Raw genomic sequence first — 16,662 nt, forward strand, 5'->3', positions numbered from 1 at the left:
AGTTAAATGTGTAAATGTTCACCTAGACCAAAGAAAAGAGGAAATTTTGTACATTATACTGAAGACAGTTGAAGACTGGAAAGATAGGAAGTCAAGGAACAGGAAGTCCACAAGATAAGATGGCTGAGGAAATTGCAAAATGTGATCTGGTCATGGATTGAGAATCAGGAATGTGAGGGAAGAATATGTGAGAAAAAAAAAACTTCAGGAAATGAGAGCTGGTGAACTAGACAGCTACTGATGTTGCCATCTTTGTTTCTCTCCCCCCTCCTCTTTTCATCTTTATGTCTTATTGTCACATTGTAATCTTTTGCATTGTGTATGTTTTAAATTGCATTTTGTTTCTCCAGGGTGCCAGGAATTATTTTGATTATGGCAGCATACAAAAAGGCTGAATGAATAAAGAGAAAACATGGTAAGAGGCATGGATGTTTTGGAAGGCTTATTTCTTTTTCTTCAGGAGAAGTTGGCAACATAGAGTTTGACTACTTTCTTTCCTTGCTCCTTACTGTGCATTTTATACATTTTTTTTAACTTAATAATGTTTTCTGTGGAGATAGCAATGTGGACAATATTTCCTTAAAGGAGTCCCCTGGAAAAAAATATAGAATTGCATAGAAAAATGATTAAATATTATAACATTAATACTTTCTTTCAACCTCCTCTCCCTCCGGCCTTGCCCTTCACACGTACCAATGCTTTGGACTAGTATTTTAAGTACAGTTTGAAAGAGTGGTACCAAAAGTATCTCAAAATTTAACAAACCTACACACCATCTGCAATTGGTAAATCTCTCTGACATGAATCTGTGTTGCTTAGCAATAAATACTGCTGCAGAGGCTCGAAAGTCATAAAGAGCTTTCACTGCTTTGTCATCCAGCCATTTTGTCAAGCCTTGAAGGTTAAAATAGACACTTATTCATTCAGGATTAGTATATGAGAAATGAGAAACCAGAAAGCGAACTTGAAGTCATGAAGAACTGCAAACATTTACAGGATGGAGGAATAATAGCAAATGAACTCTGATAGTTTTCATTGCAATAGAACTTGTTGATTAGCCATATCAGAACATTACTGCAATCCATAACTTATGAGTATCTTAGAATATATTAAAGTCCAAGTCCAATAAGTTATTGAACCTTACTGAGCAATTAGAAAATTGATGTGAAGATGTTCATTCTAACATCTCTTCCAATGTGTTTTACCTGCCAATAACAGAACAAATATACTTTTTTTTAAAAAAAAATCTTGATTTACCATGCAAGTGGTAGTTTTCAGGTAGTATGATCACCTGGAGCAAGGGTCTTCAAACTTGTCAGCTTTAAGACTTGTGGACTTCAACTCCCAGAATTTCTGAGCTAACATGACTGTAGGAGGAATTCTGGGAGTTGAAGTCCACAAGTTTTAAAGCTGACAAGTTTGAAGACCCCTGACTGGAGTGTTTAAATTCTCATAATTCCAGGATAGTTCCCATAATCTCCAGGCTAAATAGAGGATACAAAGTTTGGAAAGATTGTAATGGATTTCTAAAAGATAGAGACTTAAGGCAATATTTTTCATGATGCTTTAGGCCAGGCTTGTCCAACCCGCGGCCCACAGGCCGCATGCGGCCCAGGTCGCCTCGTAATGCGGCCCAACGCCCACCCCAACCTTCATGAAAGATCCAGCGAGGAGGAGGAAGAGAGGCAGGCGCGAGGCAGGGCGAGGCGAGCAACAGAAAAGGCGGGCAGCCACAGCCCAAAAGTCCCGCCCCGCCACCTCCTGCTGTTGCCGCCGCTGCTTCTGCCCCCCCCCGCCGCCGCCACTGCTTCTGCCCCTGCCGCTGCCGCCGCTGCTGCTTCTGCCACCGCCACCACCGCTGCTGCATTTGCAGGAGGAGAGGTAGGCGCGAGGCGGGGCGAGGCGAGCAACAGAAAAGGTGGGCAGCCGCAGCCCAAAAGTCCTGCCCCGCCACCTCCTGCTGTTGCCGCCGCTGCCGCCACCGCTGCTGCTTCTGCCCCCGCTGCCGCCGCTGCCGCTTCTGCCCCCCCGCCGCCGCTGCTGCTTCTGCCCCCCTGCCGCCGCTGCCGCTGCTGCTTCTGCCCCCCTGCCGCCGCCGCCGCTGCTGCTTCTGCCCCCTCGCCACCGCTGCTGCTTCTGCCCCCCCGCCGCCACCGCCACTGCTGCTGCATTTGCAGGAGGAGAGGTAGGCGCGAGGCGGGCGAGCTTTCTTCCCTCCCCTCCCCCCACCCTGCAAAATTTGGCCGGAAAATTATAAAATAAAAAATAAATAATTTTTAATAAATAATTAATAATAAATAATTATTTTATTTTATTATTTAATTTAATTTAATTTAATTTAATTTAATTTAATTTAATTTAATTATTTAATTTAATTAATTATTTAATTTAATTATGTGCGGCCCAAACCAAATTTTCAACTTCTAATGTGGCCCAGGGAAGGTGAAAGGTTGGACACCCCTGCTTTAGGCTAATTGAATACACATGATCTCAATGCCCTCTTCTTTTTCTGTGCTGATAAAAGATAAGGGATTTTCAGGGAAGATACTGCAAACTGAAGACGGCTCTGTTAAAAGCAGAATTGATGACTGCAGCAGAATGAAGACCCAGCAAGAAGACCAGATAGGAAGAGAATATGAAATCACCACAAGTGGACCAGACCCCCTCCCCCCCCAAAAAAAAGATGAAGTCACCCACACGTGCTCCAGATCATATTTCCTCACATGGACACAGCAAGACAGTGGTGGGTTTAGAGCTCTGGGATGTGAAGTAATAGTAATGTTGCTTAAAGTATAGCCAGTGCCTTGAAAAGGACATGAGGTTTGCATACTTCCCTTTTTAATTACTTTTGGAAATTTCTTGTTAACTGCTTTTCAGCTATTAGAAACCTTTGGGTTGACAAATTTTACAGCATCATGTGAGTTTCCTTCAATCCTTAGCAAAACAGATTTTCAGTTCAAATTGAAGGATTTCAAAAGTTCTTTTGGAATAAATAGCAAAAGGGTGATTAGAACTTTGAAAAGTTATAAACAGAATAGGGCCAGATTTGAAATACATTTTGGGAATTAATTATAAGAATCTTTCCCATGAAAAAATGCTTCTGTTTTGAATTTTCCTTTAAAAAAAACATGATAGGTTGAAGCTTTGAAGATTGGACATTAAAGCAAACCAGAAGGAGTAAATATTACAATAAAATAAAAAGAACACTTAAATTTGGTTTGCTAATACAGAACAAAGCAAAAATATTTTAACATAGAACATATTGAAGAATATTTTTGAACGACAGATATAGAAGTTAATTTTAATATTGTGTGCCTTTATAAGATACTCTTTGTTTCAAAAGCTTTATGTAAAAGAGGAGAAAGTTTCACTAGGTTGAGACTTATCTAAAAATGGGGTTAAAAATTACAGGGTAGAAAAATGATATGGAGAAAGATGATATATTGGACACACAGAAGAAAACAGTTGATGCCTTAATATTAAAAAGGATAAACAAATAGTAAATCAGAAGAATGACCTGGATAATTTTCCTATGTTGGATTTACAGAAGAAGCTTGTTAAAGCCTTGAAAAATTTTATAGGAAGGAAAAATGAAAAGAAATGAAATTCTGGGACATTATTTAAAGGGACTAAAGATTAAGATTGTTTAAAGTAAGAGGAAGGAATATAAAGTTTGTTTATTTGATCACGGTTAAAATAGATAAACTATCTCTGGTAATGCTTAATGGATTTTTGCTGATCAGGACTGAAACAATGAGGTTTAAATATTTTTTATAGATAAGAGATGGGAAGTAAGATGTTATTTGCTGCATTTTAAGAGAAAGTGATGTTACTGAAATTGTTTATACTTGTGATGAAGGGGGAAGACATTTCTTTATATATTTTTAAATTATATTCTTATTTTTTCTTTCCATTCTTTCTTCTTTTATTAATTTGCCATCGTTTTTTAAATCTTTTTAATTGCAACTTTTAACAAAAAATACCATTAAAAAGATAATTACAACATATGGCAATGCTGAAGTCTTTCAGGAGTTCTTGAACCACCAAAATATATAATAGGCGTAAACAGATGGAGAGAATAATAATTTGTATAAGCTTTTCCCTTCCTTCTCAGTTATAAGATGCATTCAGGTTTATAGTTTCAAACGCATTCCGATAAAAATAAGAGAAAAGGGCAACTTACCTCTGATCTATTGGGACATATAGATATCTTTCTGTCCCTAACATTGATTTCACAATTCATCTTAATATCTAACCATTCACTTCACAACCACCCAGGTGTACACAGATGAAAAGAATTCCTAAAGTTTCTTGCAAGAATCAGCTGTCCTAGGAAACTTCCTTGTGATTGTCAGACATAAACAATCTGATAAGAATACCTGGAAATAATATATTTTTTACTTTGCATTTCCACAATGCTTGTTACAATTCTGATGATCTCATTGTTCTCTTCAACTAGTATCTGTTCTGAATGAAGAGACCATTGGCATTTTCATTGTTTTACAAATCAATCATTTAGTTCGTCCATGTGAAACAATAAATTTATTTTGGATTGCGAAACCCAAAACCAACAACAACCCCAAAACAATGAAATGGTATGAGATAAGCATCTGTAATATGGGATTCAAATATATATTTTTCAGGAAAAGAGATCAGGGCCAAAATATGAGTTTTCCTTGTTATCTGTTAGAATTTCACCTCCCCCCCCCCAAACTGGTATCGTTTCTTTTATCTTAAAACTTATCCAAAGATCTTTTTTATGCTTGGTATCTTGCAACAGTTCTTATCTAATCCTGGCCTTCAGTTTTCATGCTACTGGCAATATGGGTATCTAAGAAAACTTAATATACTCTTCCCTCTTTTTTATGTGTGTCCATTTTATTTTTTTATTCAACATTTTGTTAATTTTCTATGTAACTACGTTACTTTTTTTTGCTGTCTTTTATTTTTTTTCCTCATTTGAGTTGTCTGCACTCATGCATTTAGTTTCTCCTTTTATAGAAACTAAAGCTCTCCTCTCTTGTCATGACTTCTATTTATCCTTGCTTTTAGTTTATTAAAATCCCCTTACATGTCCCATATATGAATTCAACTACATTGAGTTTTGAACCATAGCCACACTAACTGATTTTGCACTCAGTTCTTGCTGCCTTGACTCTAAGCCACTTAAGAAAATCCTCCCCAGGCTGAGAATCTTTGGCAATAGCTTGTAAGGTATTAAATCCAAGTTTAAGTTATAACGTCCTCCACCTGCTGCCATGCTCTTCCAAATTTCTGTCCCAGGAAAACAATTTCCTATTATTTCCTTACTGTGTGCTGATGTTACTGAACAGATAAATATCAACATACACATACATGCAGGCAGAACAATCAGTTTAATATGAAAATTCCTTACTTACTGCTCTGATGTTCTCTAATGACTTCTATTTTTACCATAAATATTGTAACAGCACAAAGGTTATAATATCTGCTTCTATATAAATAGAAGCTTGCTGGTTCAAAAATCATCAGAAAGCTTTTTAAAATGTTTTTGTTCTTTTTGTCAGCCAGCTGTGTTTCCTTGGCTTTCCTGGGCTTTATTTTAAGATGTCAAGTTATTTACCAAGTCAAAATAAACCTAGATTGGATAGCATATTTTGTAAAGTGCAGGCATGCTGCAGATGTTACATACGTTGATTTAAATGAAGGTTTTGAAAGGTACTGCATAATATTGCAATATGCAAACTAGCTAACTGTTGGATGTCACACACGTTGCTACTGTAATAGTGTGTGGAGAAGGATCTTGGGAAACAGGAGGAACAGCCACATCCTAGATGACGGTCTGATAAATGAAATTTGAATCCAAAGGAAGGATAGTAAAAGCATCGCAGAAGGGACTCTCCTTAGTTTTCAGGAATGTAAAAGTGAAGGACAGGAGAGATGTCAGATGGAAGAAATCAGAAGGCAAGGCAGTTCAAATGAGTACAGATTCATTGCATGCTAACACTCTCTACAAGAATTTGAACTACTAAAGGTCAAAGCAAACTGGCAGTAGATAAAAGTCAATGGAATTCAAAGGGGATGGACTTAGATCTCTTGTGGATGCAAAAGCGACTCAAGACTGATGACACACTTTACTCTTCCCTCAGGCTTAGCCTGGTCGTCCCCTACATCAGATACCTTCAGTCTTGCAAGATTCTGTTAATATCACCTCACAATAGAAATAGAATTAGTACTTCTGAGTGTACTTCTTGCCTGGATTAATAACAGTTCTCTCTATAATTTGAGAACTTGTATAGCAGAAGGTGTCCATTTATCTCCCTTCGTAATAATCCAGTCTATCTAGGCCACTTTAGTGCATCAAGCTAATTGCACTGTATGAAGTAGAATGACCTATGAGTTCATTTCCCAGGAGCGGGATCTAAACCACATAAGATCTATATAAACTATAACTGCTATGAGTGCCTAATAAGTCTCAATGAAACTGCCTCCTGATGATCAAGTAATATGGAACCACCAAAGAAATATACAGTAAAATCACTTCCCTGGGGAAGGGTGGAGTTATGAAACTTCCAACATGAGGACGTGGTATAATAATTGCTCTATATTTCTAATGTGGAAGCTCCTATAAAGGACAGAATCTACTATGCATAGATAGCTTTTATTCTTGGTCTTTTGTTTCTGTCCCAAGGGCTTAAAGTATGTTTCATCTGAAAGATCCAGCAAAACTACTTTTGAATTCTAACACTGCAGAAGATCTTTGTTTCTTGCTTCTGTTTTTATTCTTGTCCATTGAGCTTGTTCTTTGAAATAGTTTCTGCTAAAGAAACTATTTCTTTTTTAAAGCAATAAATGTCCATTGTTTTTCATCAATTGTAGCTAGTTGTGGTTCTAATCCTCTGACTTTTTCTTCAAGTCCAAACTTGCATTGCTACAGGGATATGAAAGATTGTTTTTGTACAGGATCACAAATGTGCTACAAACATTGCAGATAACAACTGCAGATTCCTATTAATTCCTAATCACTTTGGTTTCTTAAAATGAATGGAAGGGAATGTAATAGAACAAAACGGAACAGAACAGAACAGAATTCAATTCTTATTGGCCAATAAGAAGACACACAAGGAATTTGCCTCCGATACATAAGCTCACACTGTACATATAAACAGCAGATAAAAGTTATAGAATATAAATCATATTAATCAATTAGTACAATCATTTACAATCATTAATCAATTAGTATAAAGGATTCTCAAGAATTCTCGTGTTCTCATGTTAACAATAGAATCTTTTAGGCATTTCCCCTATCAAACCCCATGGAGAAACTATTAATTCTCTATATTTCTTTGTTGAAAGCATTTGCTTGTGTTATTTTAACAGTCTCTGCCTTACTTAGCAGGTAGCAGTCACTTAAATAAAATTTACAGTCAGCACCTCTCAGGTCACATCTCTTGCAACTAGCAGCAGTTTTAGAAAATTATCCTTTTGCCCATGACAGCTGAGCATACAAAAGCCCAGAATATATAGCTTCTCTGGTTATTCTATTGCCTTCCTTGTCTCTTCTTCTTCATTAACTCTACTAGTAAACTTCTGTTTGCTCTCATTATTCACTTATTCAATAAACTTCCTTCCTTCCTTCCTTCCTTCCTTCCTTCCTTCCTTCCTTCCTTCCTTCCTTCCTTCCTTCCTTCCTTCCTTCCTTCCTTCCTTCCTTCCTTCCTTCCTTCCTCAAATAATTCAAGGCAGAAAATATACGCAACTACCTTCCTTCTCCTATTTTCCTCATAACAACAACCCTGTGAGGTGGACTGAGTTGAGAGAGACTGCACTTGCCCAAAGTCAGCTTTGATGGCTAACGTGGACTCAAAGTCTACTTTCTATCTTGGTCCTTAATTTGGTCAGAGTTCCCCAGTCTTTCTGGCTTTGTGCTGAGGGCAGGAGGGAGATGGGATACTTTGTGCGACCGGCTGGTAAGCGTGCACGCACACAGCTCCACTTGTGTGAGTGCCGTGCACACATGCCCGCTGCTGATGCAAATGGAGCACCCATGCACATGCTCACACAAATGGGGATGTGTGTGCATACGCATGCTCGCCAGCCCTTTCCACAGCCCAGTTGCAAACAGCTCATGGCCCACTAAGTAAAACTGACATTATATTACTCAAATAGAAGAACAGAGGAAAAACAAGATGTTAATGTATCAATCAATCAAATGTTCTCTGCTATGCAAGCCACATTTGAATAAACAAGGAATTCAAAGGAACAATATTTGATGAATTGCACTTTTTATCAAGAAAATTGTAACACCAAAAACAAAAAAAAAACCCAACCCCTGAATGTTTAGAAGAAATATCCCAAATGTTGAAGAGCGAAGATTTAAGTTTCCTCTAGGCTGTAATTTTATGTTGAAATGCTGAATGAGTTACTTGACCCTTTTGTACCTCTGCTGAATCTAACTGCGGGGAATAATTAGATGAAAGTTCAGTCTTTCAGAAGTGTACAAAGTATCACCAATTTTATAAGAAATCGATTTTTTAAGACTAATTTTGCTGAACACTTTCCTTGCATGTTTCCCCCCTGCTCCTTAGACATCAATACTTGGCCCTTGAATATGATTATTGTTGAAGTTAGTAATCCAAAAACACACAGAAATAGCTATCAAGTAATTATGGTTTTAATGAACTGAATGCAGAATATATCAAATCCAAACTAAGCAGCACATGCAGAAAATAGGTTAATTGAAGTGGAGGCATAAGCAGATCCTGATCTAAACAAAGAATTTAAAAACTTGTGACTGGGATAAGTTTTGTATGGTGTGTCATGTATTCAGTTGTAGTGGACAAAATCAACTTGCTCTTTAGTTCCCAAGACAAGGTAGACCAAAGTAGACACAAGAAAAAAAAGCAGAGAGGAAATTTCCTCAATGTTTCTTTAATGTTTATCATTTTATACGTTTATTTAACAATCGGGTTTTTTTTAACATTCTGGGTTCATCAGTAACCCTACCCCCTTTTAATGGACACCCATCAAAGAAAAGACACTACCTTTGTTTAATGGACCACATACTAGACTCTTCTAAGACTGATTTTTCTATAAATACGTACTACAGTCCAAGGTTCATGCTTACCTATGTTTTACTTTTCAAAAATGAAATATAAAGCTTGTTCTGTTTTCCTCACTTCCAGTAATATCATTACCATGGCCCTTACAGGCCAAGTGTTTAAAAAGGGCTGCTTGTGGCTGAAAATTGTGTTTGTTACTTTGATTTATACTCACATCTACTTTCAGTTCACCATCGACGCCAGTCTGAGTAGCATAAGCAATATATACTCATAAATAAGACATTGCATATTCCAATGGCTCAAAGTGATAGAACATGGGACCCAACTTTTTAAATTGAGTTTCACATATTTTTATATTAACAAGCCATCCATACATTAATCGAACTAACCAATCCTTATCACAAACTTGGTCTTTTCCCAGACCTTAAAAATTATTGAATTATTTTCTTATACATCAGAATCTGGGGCCAGCAATATCTTTGGCAATAAAGTGTGACTGATAACTGACAAAACAGTGAAACAAACCTTGAAAACGCAAATGACATACTGAAAAGAGGGGAGGAATTGTAGATGAGCAGATTAATTATTTTTTCCTCAATTTGGGGGAGAAAACATGCCATTTAATTAATATGCCACAAGTTTCCACAATGCCATTTCTGTTGAACAAGACATATGCTTAGCTGTTAATATCTTTTCCAGAAGAATATGCATTGGATATAAATTCTGACAAATCACAGGGGAAATATTTTCATCTTCATGCCTGATTTATAAGTCATTGAAAAGAAACATTTGGTGAGATCTTTGGGGGAAATATTAAATCAGGATCCAAATTGATTGTTGAAATTCAAAATGGCCTTATCGATTACATATCCATGAACGTCAAACTGTTTCCTTGCCCCAAGGGACATTTTGCCGCTTAAATATTTTGCCGGGTACACTTGTAAATATAACTTATATTAAACTTTAGTTCGTAATTTGGATAATTCAGATTTCTTTGTATATATTCACTTTAATATATTCACTTTATATGTTTCAAAAGCATTTGTATTTTGACATTCCTTATATCTGTAACAACAGAATTGATGTAGTTTAATGATAAAGGTTTCAACGTTTTATACTTTCTTTTTCCTTTAATGATTCTATAATCTAGGGGTCCCCAAACTTGGCAACTTTAAAACTTGTGGACTGAAGTCCACAAGTCTTAAAGTTGCCAAGTTTGGAGATTTCTGCTATAATCCCTTGGAAATTGGGGTGACCGAACATTTACTGGCTGGGTGCCCTTCCTGACACCTATGCTGGACCCACAGCAGATATTTTCTCATTGTGCCCAGAGTGAGAAGTATCTGTTGTTACCTAGGATCTAACTCATAGCCTTCTAATTATGAGGTGAGAGCTCCACCTCTAGGCCACCACGCCACTCCAATGCTTTTCACACCTGTTTTGTTGTAATTCAACGAGTAGACATTTGCAAGTGGCAGTATCTGGTTCACTTTAGTTAGTCTTGAAAGCTAAGGAGGGTCATCACTAATCAGAAATTGGACAAAGGACTGTCCGGACATCAGATCTATTGTCTAATTTGGAAGGTTAAAAACTCCTCAAATAATTGACTTTGGAATCCCAAATGAGTGTTTGATTCACATACCCTGACGCCAATCACCTTTTCTTTTACAGAAAAAGTAATACCAGCAATTTTGTCTGGATGCACCCAACAATCATCTGTGTTCAGATTATGGTTTGAATAAACTATTGTGTGTTGCGGAGATTTCCAACTCCTTTGAACTTATAGGCCCAATTAGAATGCTGGGAAAGTATACAGATGCTCCAATAAAAATGGTTATCATACACAGATACAAAGCACTGATATACTAGAAAGCAAACTGGTAAGAGTGTCCCTGACATCACCTAGAATATTCCTTATCACTCTATTTTTATAAAATTATTTTCATTCACAACAGCAAAGAACATTTCAAAACATTCAAATGGGACTTGTGGGGTAAATTATGTGTCATTTCTGGCGATTTCCCTAATTAAATCATGAGCCTCAAGCCAAGTTTCACTGTGTTTATTCTGGCTATCCTATAAAAACTGATCAGTTCCTTCAGAATCAGAGCTTGAATAGTTCTTTAATATCTTGGCTGTAGTTTTTTCCCCTTCCTCTGAACATGTGGGGTTATTTATAACAACTGTCTAATTTCTGACAGAAATTCACAAATAAACATCTTCAGCCTTTTCTGTTTCACCCCTAGGATGTAGATAATAGAACTGGCTTTTATAAAGATTTTGGAGACTGCATATGAAATCCTGTAAACAGCTTGTATTCATATGCCTTCCTTATACTCAACACATACTCCATCTCTGTTTTAGAGACAAGCTATGAATTTAGGCTAAGAATTCTAAATCTTTTTCAGTTAAGCACCTGTCAATATACCCTTAAATATAAAAATATTACAAGTTTGTGTAACTTTTTTCAATGATGCTTCAGTTATATGATATACATCAATATCAAGAATATTATGAAGAGTACAAACTTAACAATTAGCTAATATACAAAAGTTAGCAAAGAATAAAATATTGGTAAGGTCCTCCCTTTAAAAAAAAGGGGGGTTGATACTAATTTGCAAGGGTTATATAAGTCTTTTGCCCTCATAAATTGTAACAATTTTTGACAATGCACAAGATAAGGGACTAAAGTGTCAGAAAATTAATCTTCCAAATAAAATATTGGACATTTTTGTGTCTAGCGTGTTGCTATTCTATCTAGATAAATAAAATTTTCAAAAATGTTGAGCTGGCATAGGGCTAAAAGTTCATCTTACTCCCATTATGAACCTGATCAGCTGTGTATTTTCTTTATTATACCTTTCTTGTAAAAAAAGAACAGTCTTATTATTTTTAAAATCATTTTAAACTTATCATCATCTGAAAATTTAATGGTCAGGCACCCATAGCAACTATTTCAAATTTCCTAATAGACCTAATACAAAATATACTCAAATCAATAATGTAGGTGCCTGCCTTTCTATCTAGTCAATCAAAATAATGTGATTCCAGATACTTTTGTTCTTAATTCTTTTATTAACTGCACACAATAACAAAATAACAAAGGGACCAAAAAAATTAACTGAGAAGAGATACTTTAATCCTCTAGAATGGTTAGAGCTTGGGTATATTTAAAAAAATGTCCCTCACTAGTAGATGGTGGTTTGTTATTTTAAATGTCTCTAAGAATTAACTGTAACCATATGTATGTACCTCAGCCATTCCACAGGAAACTAGTGGGACCTTAATAATGTTTTCCAAGGTTTCAGAGTTTGAAGCTCTTGCCATGAAAACTCCCCCAAAATGGATCTACATGTGGCGTTATTGATATGTTGTAAAGCCATTGGCAAGGAACACCTGAAATTATATTAATTAATTTTACTAAGATAGGAGGAAACAACAATGCCGCCCTTCTGATATTGTTCTTCTAAGTTGTAAAGCTATCCAGATGCGCTTTGAAGGTGGATGGCTAGTTAGGTACTGCCCAATTCATGCCAATTCTGGGCAGCTCCCAATATTATAGACCAAAATAAAAATCCAAAACAAAATAAATAGATAAGTTGGAATTCAGCCACTTGATCAAAAAAAAAAAAAAATCCAACAAGGACTCTACCCTAAGTCCCGGAGAACAGTCAAGTGTTCAAGGTACTCTAGAATGCCAACAGAGTGGTAGCCACATGGATCTCAGGAGGGATTTCATTCCAGAAGGCAGGTGCCTCAACAGAGAAGAAATGCTTCCTAATCCTGATATATGGCACTATTGAATCAAAGGGACCCAGAGTTTACCAACGTTGCTAGATAGAAACCATGGTAGATAGGCAGTCCTTCAAATAACCTGTTCCTATGCTGCATAGGATTTTATTGGCAATACCTAGTACCTTGAATTGCCTCTGGAAGCATGCTGACAATCAGAAGTGCCCCATGAGTATATTGTAGCAAGCCCATCACAGCCTGCATCATTGTATTCTGGGTTAATTGAAGCTTTTGAGTCGTCCTCAAGGGAGCGGCGCCATCGAGCACATAGGCAGTTCTTCATATAACCTGTTCCTATGCAGTGGGTGTCTAGGGCATGAGCGTCTGTCTGTGACTGAATTAGCCACAGAAATGCTGAGGGACATGTTGCGATACTGAATCGGATAAGATATAATGAAGGATTTATGATTCATCATGGTTAAATTGCTGGACATTTTTGCACTGAAGTGTTTTTAGTTGTGCATTGCATTTTGGAAGAGGTCAGGCCAAAGTAAGCTTTACCAACACACAAAGCCAGCTAAGTAAGAAGTCAGACACTGAAAAACCGAATCCCTTAATATTTTTAGAACATTACCTTAGAAATAAAATATGTTTCAATAGTCCTTTTTTTTGCATTCATATTTTGGGGCACATGATTCTATTGATTAATCTACATTTGCTTGCATTAACAGTAGATATTTTATATCCCATCTGTCAGTATAAATAATACATTCCGTGACAAACAGCTGCATGATTATGCTAATGGAAAGAAGACATGCACAGTTCTAATGACTCGGACATGGGATGTAACCCTACAAATCAAACTTATTTACTCTATATTTCTCAACCTCAAAGTTTTATAGTAACAATCTTTGTACATATGAATCAAAATAACATTCAGTGTGCTTCCTAAAAGATATTGTGTTAGCCATTATTTTCATTGGAAATAGTACTCTGGAACATCCAATTACTTCCTAATAATTCAAAGAAAAGCATTCAATATATAGCGTTAGTCACCGGGTGTCCTTCTTTTCTCCATGTCCCAGAAAGAGTGCACAGTCTCCTTGAAAGTATTTGATCTTTGTAAGCATTTCTAAAACAAGAAATGGATGATAGTTGCAACTATGAAGCAGTTTCCAAGACTTTTCAGAAATGGTTGAAGTGTTAAACTTCAGAAAATGCAATTTCTGCATTGTGATAAAATCTGATTGCTCTATTTTCCAGTCATATGGAAAATGTTATCAGTGAGCTAACATATGGAAGTGAAAGAAAAGAAAAAAGTCATTACTCTACAATACATAAACATAAACTTGTGCACCGTCTATAATTTCAGTAAAAAGTGGTATGACACTACCTTGATTTTGGGGTGGGGAAAACTTGATTTGGTCAGTGCTGAAACAGTGATCTCATTCACTCATTAACATGAAAAATGATCATAACATGACCAAATCTAACAAGACAGAATTACAATGCCTGGAGACTGTGAAAATATTTTATTATTTATTGCATCTTCAGTCAATGATGACTCCTGGGGACTGCAAAAATAATCCAAATATAAGTGCTAGAAAGATTACACACAGAGACTTTTTAAAATTTTACACTCATATATTAGAGTCTTTGATCATTTGAAAGGCTTCTTAATGATCCAAGTTAGAAAAATACTTTGCTACTGCCATGACATTCACTACAGTCATCTACACAAGGAAAAATAATATACACAATTGACACTATTAAAACATTTAATATTACTTCCCTTTTTTGACCTTCTTGCCTCTGTCAAACAAAGGCTTTCTTTATTGGAACATCTATGTTTTACAGAAGGAGATGGAAAATGGCTATTTTATTGTGGAATTTACTGCAAATGCTGAATCTAGATTGATGCTTGCATATTGTTGGGTTGTGCTAAAGAATATTGCCTTAAAAAGTAATTATAGAAGAAAATATTGTCATCTATATTAGAATTGCTGGAGAGAGAGAGAGAGAGAAAGAGAGGGAAAGAGAGAGAATTATGACATTGATAAAGGTTTGGGAAACTAATAATGGTACAGACAACAATAAGCCTTTAGTTTATAAGTAGAAAAAGCGTGAAACGGAAGCCCTTGCAAAATCAAGATAGAGCACAGTTTTAAACTGAGCCTAGTTTGCAGAAAAGATTCAAAGAAAGGTAGGCAAGGAATTCACTTAAAACAGAAGAATAATCCTCTTTTGTGTATGAACTGAGTGCAAACTCTGTAGGCTGGCTTTTATATATATATAAATTGTAGTGATACATGGGCTCCAATTTTAAAAAAAGATTTACTGTTAAAAATACTTGGAGAGTTCTTAGGCTTAGTATTGTTATGGAAATGTTATATTCCTGTCTCTTTCCTTTATTCATTTTGTTATTTTTGTGCTACTAAAACTTTAAGAAGAACAGCCCTTCTTTTCTCCTTGTTTTACTCATGGCCATTTGGGATAGACAAGTCTATCCCAACATTTTATTCCTTCTTCTTCTACCTTGGTTCTCCCTTCCTGCTTTTAAAATTCTTATTTCAATATATCCCCAGCAGAGCAGCATGCTGGGCTTGTGGTGAAGATGCTCGCTTCTCACTTGGAAGGTTGAGGGTTCAATCCTCCAGCGGCAGATCACAAAGAAAACATATTTGTTGCATACTCTGTGTGGTGTCAAGAAGGGCATCCCGCCAGTAAACACACTCAGCTCCATCCAGTCGCCCCAACTCTACCCTGAATTAAGGGATTACAGGGTTGTAAAAAGGGAGTTTTCTTTTTTCTTTTTTTAAACAAATTTTATTAATTTTTAAAAGCATACAAAACATACAAAATAAACATAAAACCTTTTTTCTAAAAATTTCTAAAAATTATTTGAAAGTTTAACAACATTAGCACATTTCCTTACAATCACATATTTTCCCTTTCTAACTTGCTTTATTTTCTTCTATCTTTCTCTCCATTGTCCTTTTCTAACCTTTCTCCAAGGTTTTATTAACTCATTCAAACATAAACACATAAGAACACAAAACATATAAACATTAAAAAAAAAAAACATCTTTTCTGAAAGTTGCTTAATCCCGGGTCAAAACTCTTTGTACAGACACCAACTCAAATTCATATTCATTTTATATGCCATTCCATATCATTATTACCATTTTCAATTTTATATATAGCTCTCTCTTAGATTCTCTTAATTTTATTTTATTTATCTCATCTCAATTCAAATCAGGGAGTTTTCAATGCTTGCCTAGCATTACCCCCACCTCTGAGAGATAGAGGCACTTAGACATGACCTAGCTAAGATTGACTTTCACCTGATTACTAGCATACCATGTTACAAATTCTTCCAGTTTACAACCTGTAGTACTGTGTTAAATGCTTTTATCTCAGTAAGCACCATAATACATTACATCTATCCCTGTCTATGATGTAAATAAAGCAACCTCTTGACTGCTAATTCTCATCAGGATATTTCTTCTGTCATTGTTTCTATGGTTTCCTCTTCTTTGTTTGTATTCTCCTGTTGATTTAAAGTGTACCTTGGTGCAAGAAATGTATAAAAACCTGTATTAAAAGGCAAAAAGAGAGATGCCTGTGTTTCACCACTTCCAATTCTAGTGTTTAAAACAAAGCGTGGTTGGCTTTTGCTGTGCTTGAAAGTGTTACAAAGTTCTTTAATGGTTCCTAAAACCTTTAATTTATTTTATTAAGAGCTTTATTCATCTATATCCTCTCAATAGGTCACCACCTGCTCTCAGGGGGTAATCATCTTTGACTGAAGGTTGAAAAAGTCTCTTTTTAGAGTATGATGAAATGAAGAAATAGATCTGAAGAAAATCATATCTTGAATTAAAAGCAG

This window comes from Notechis scutatus, chromosome 1, assembly GCF_049901735.1.
Source record: "Notechis scutatus isolate UNSWTSFEM ecotype Mainland chromosome 1, rNotScu1.2, whole genome shotgun sequence".
In the NCBI taxonomy this organism is placed as follows: domain Eukaryota; kingdom Metazoa; phylum Chordata; class Lepidosauria; order Squamata; family Elapidae; genus Notechis; species Notechis scutatus.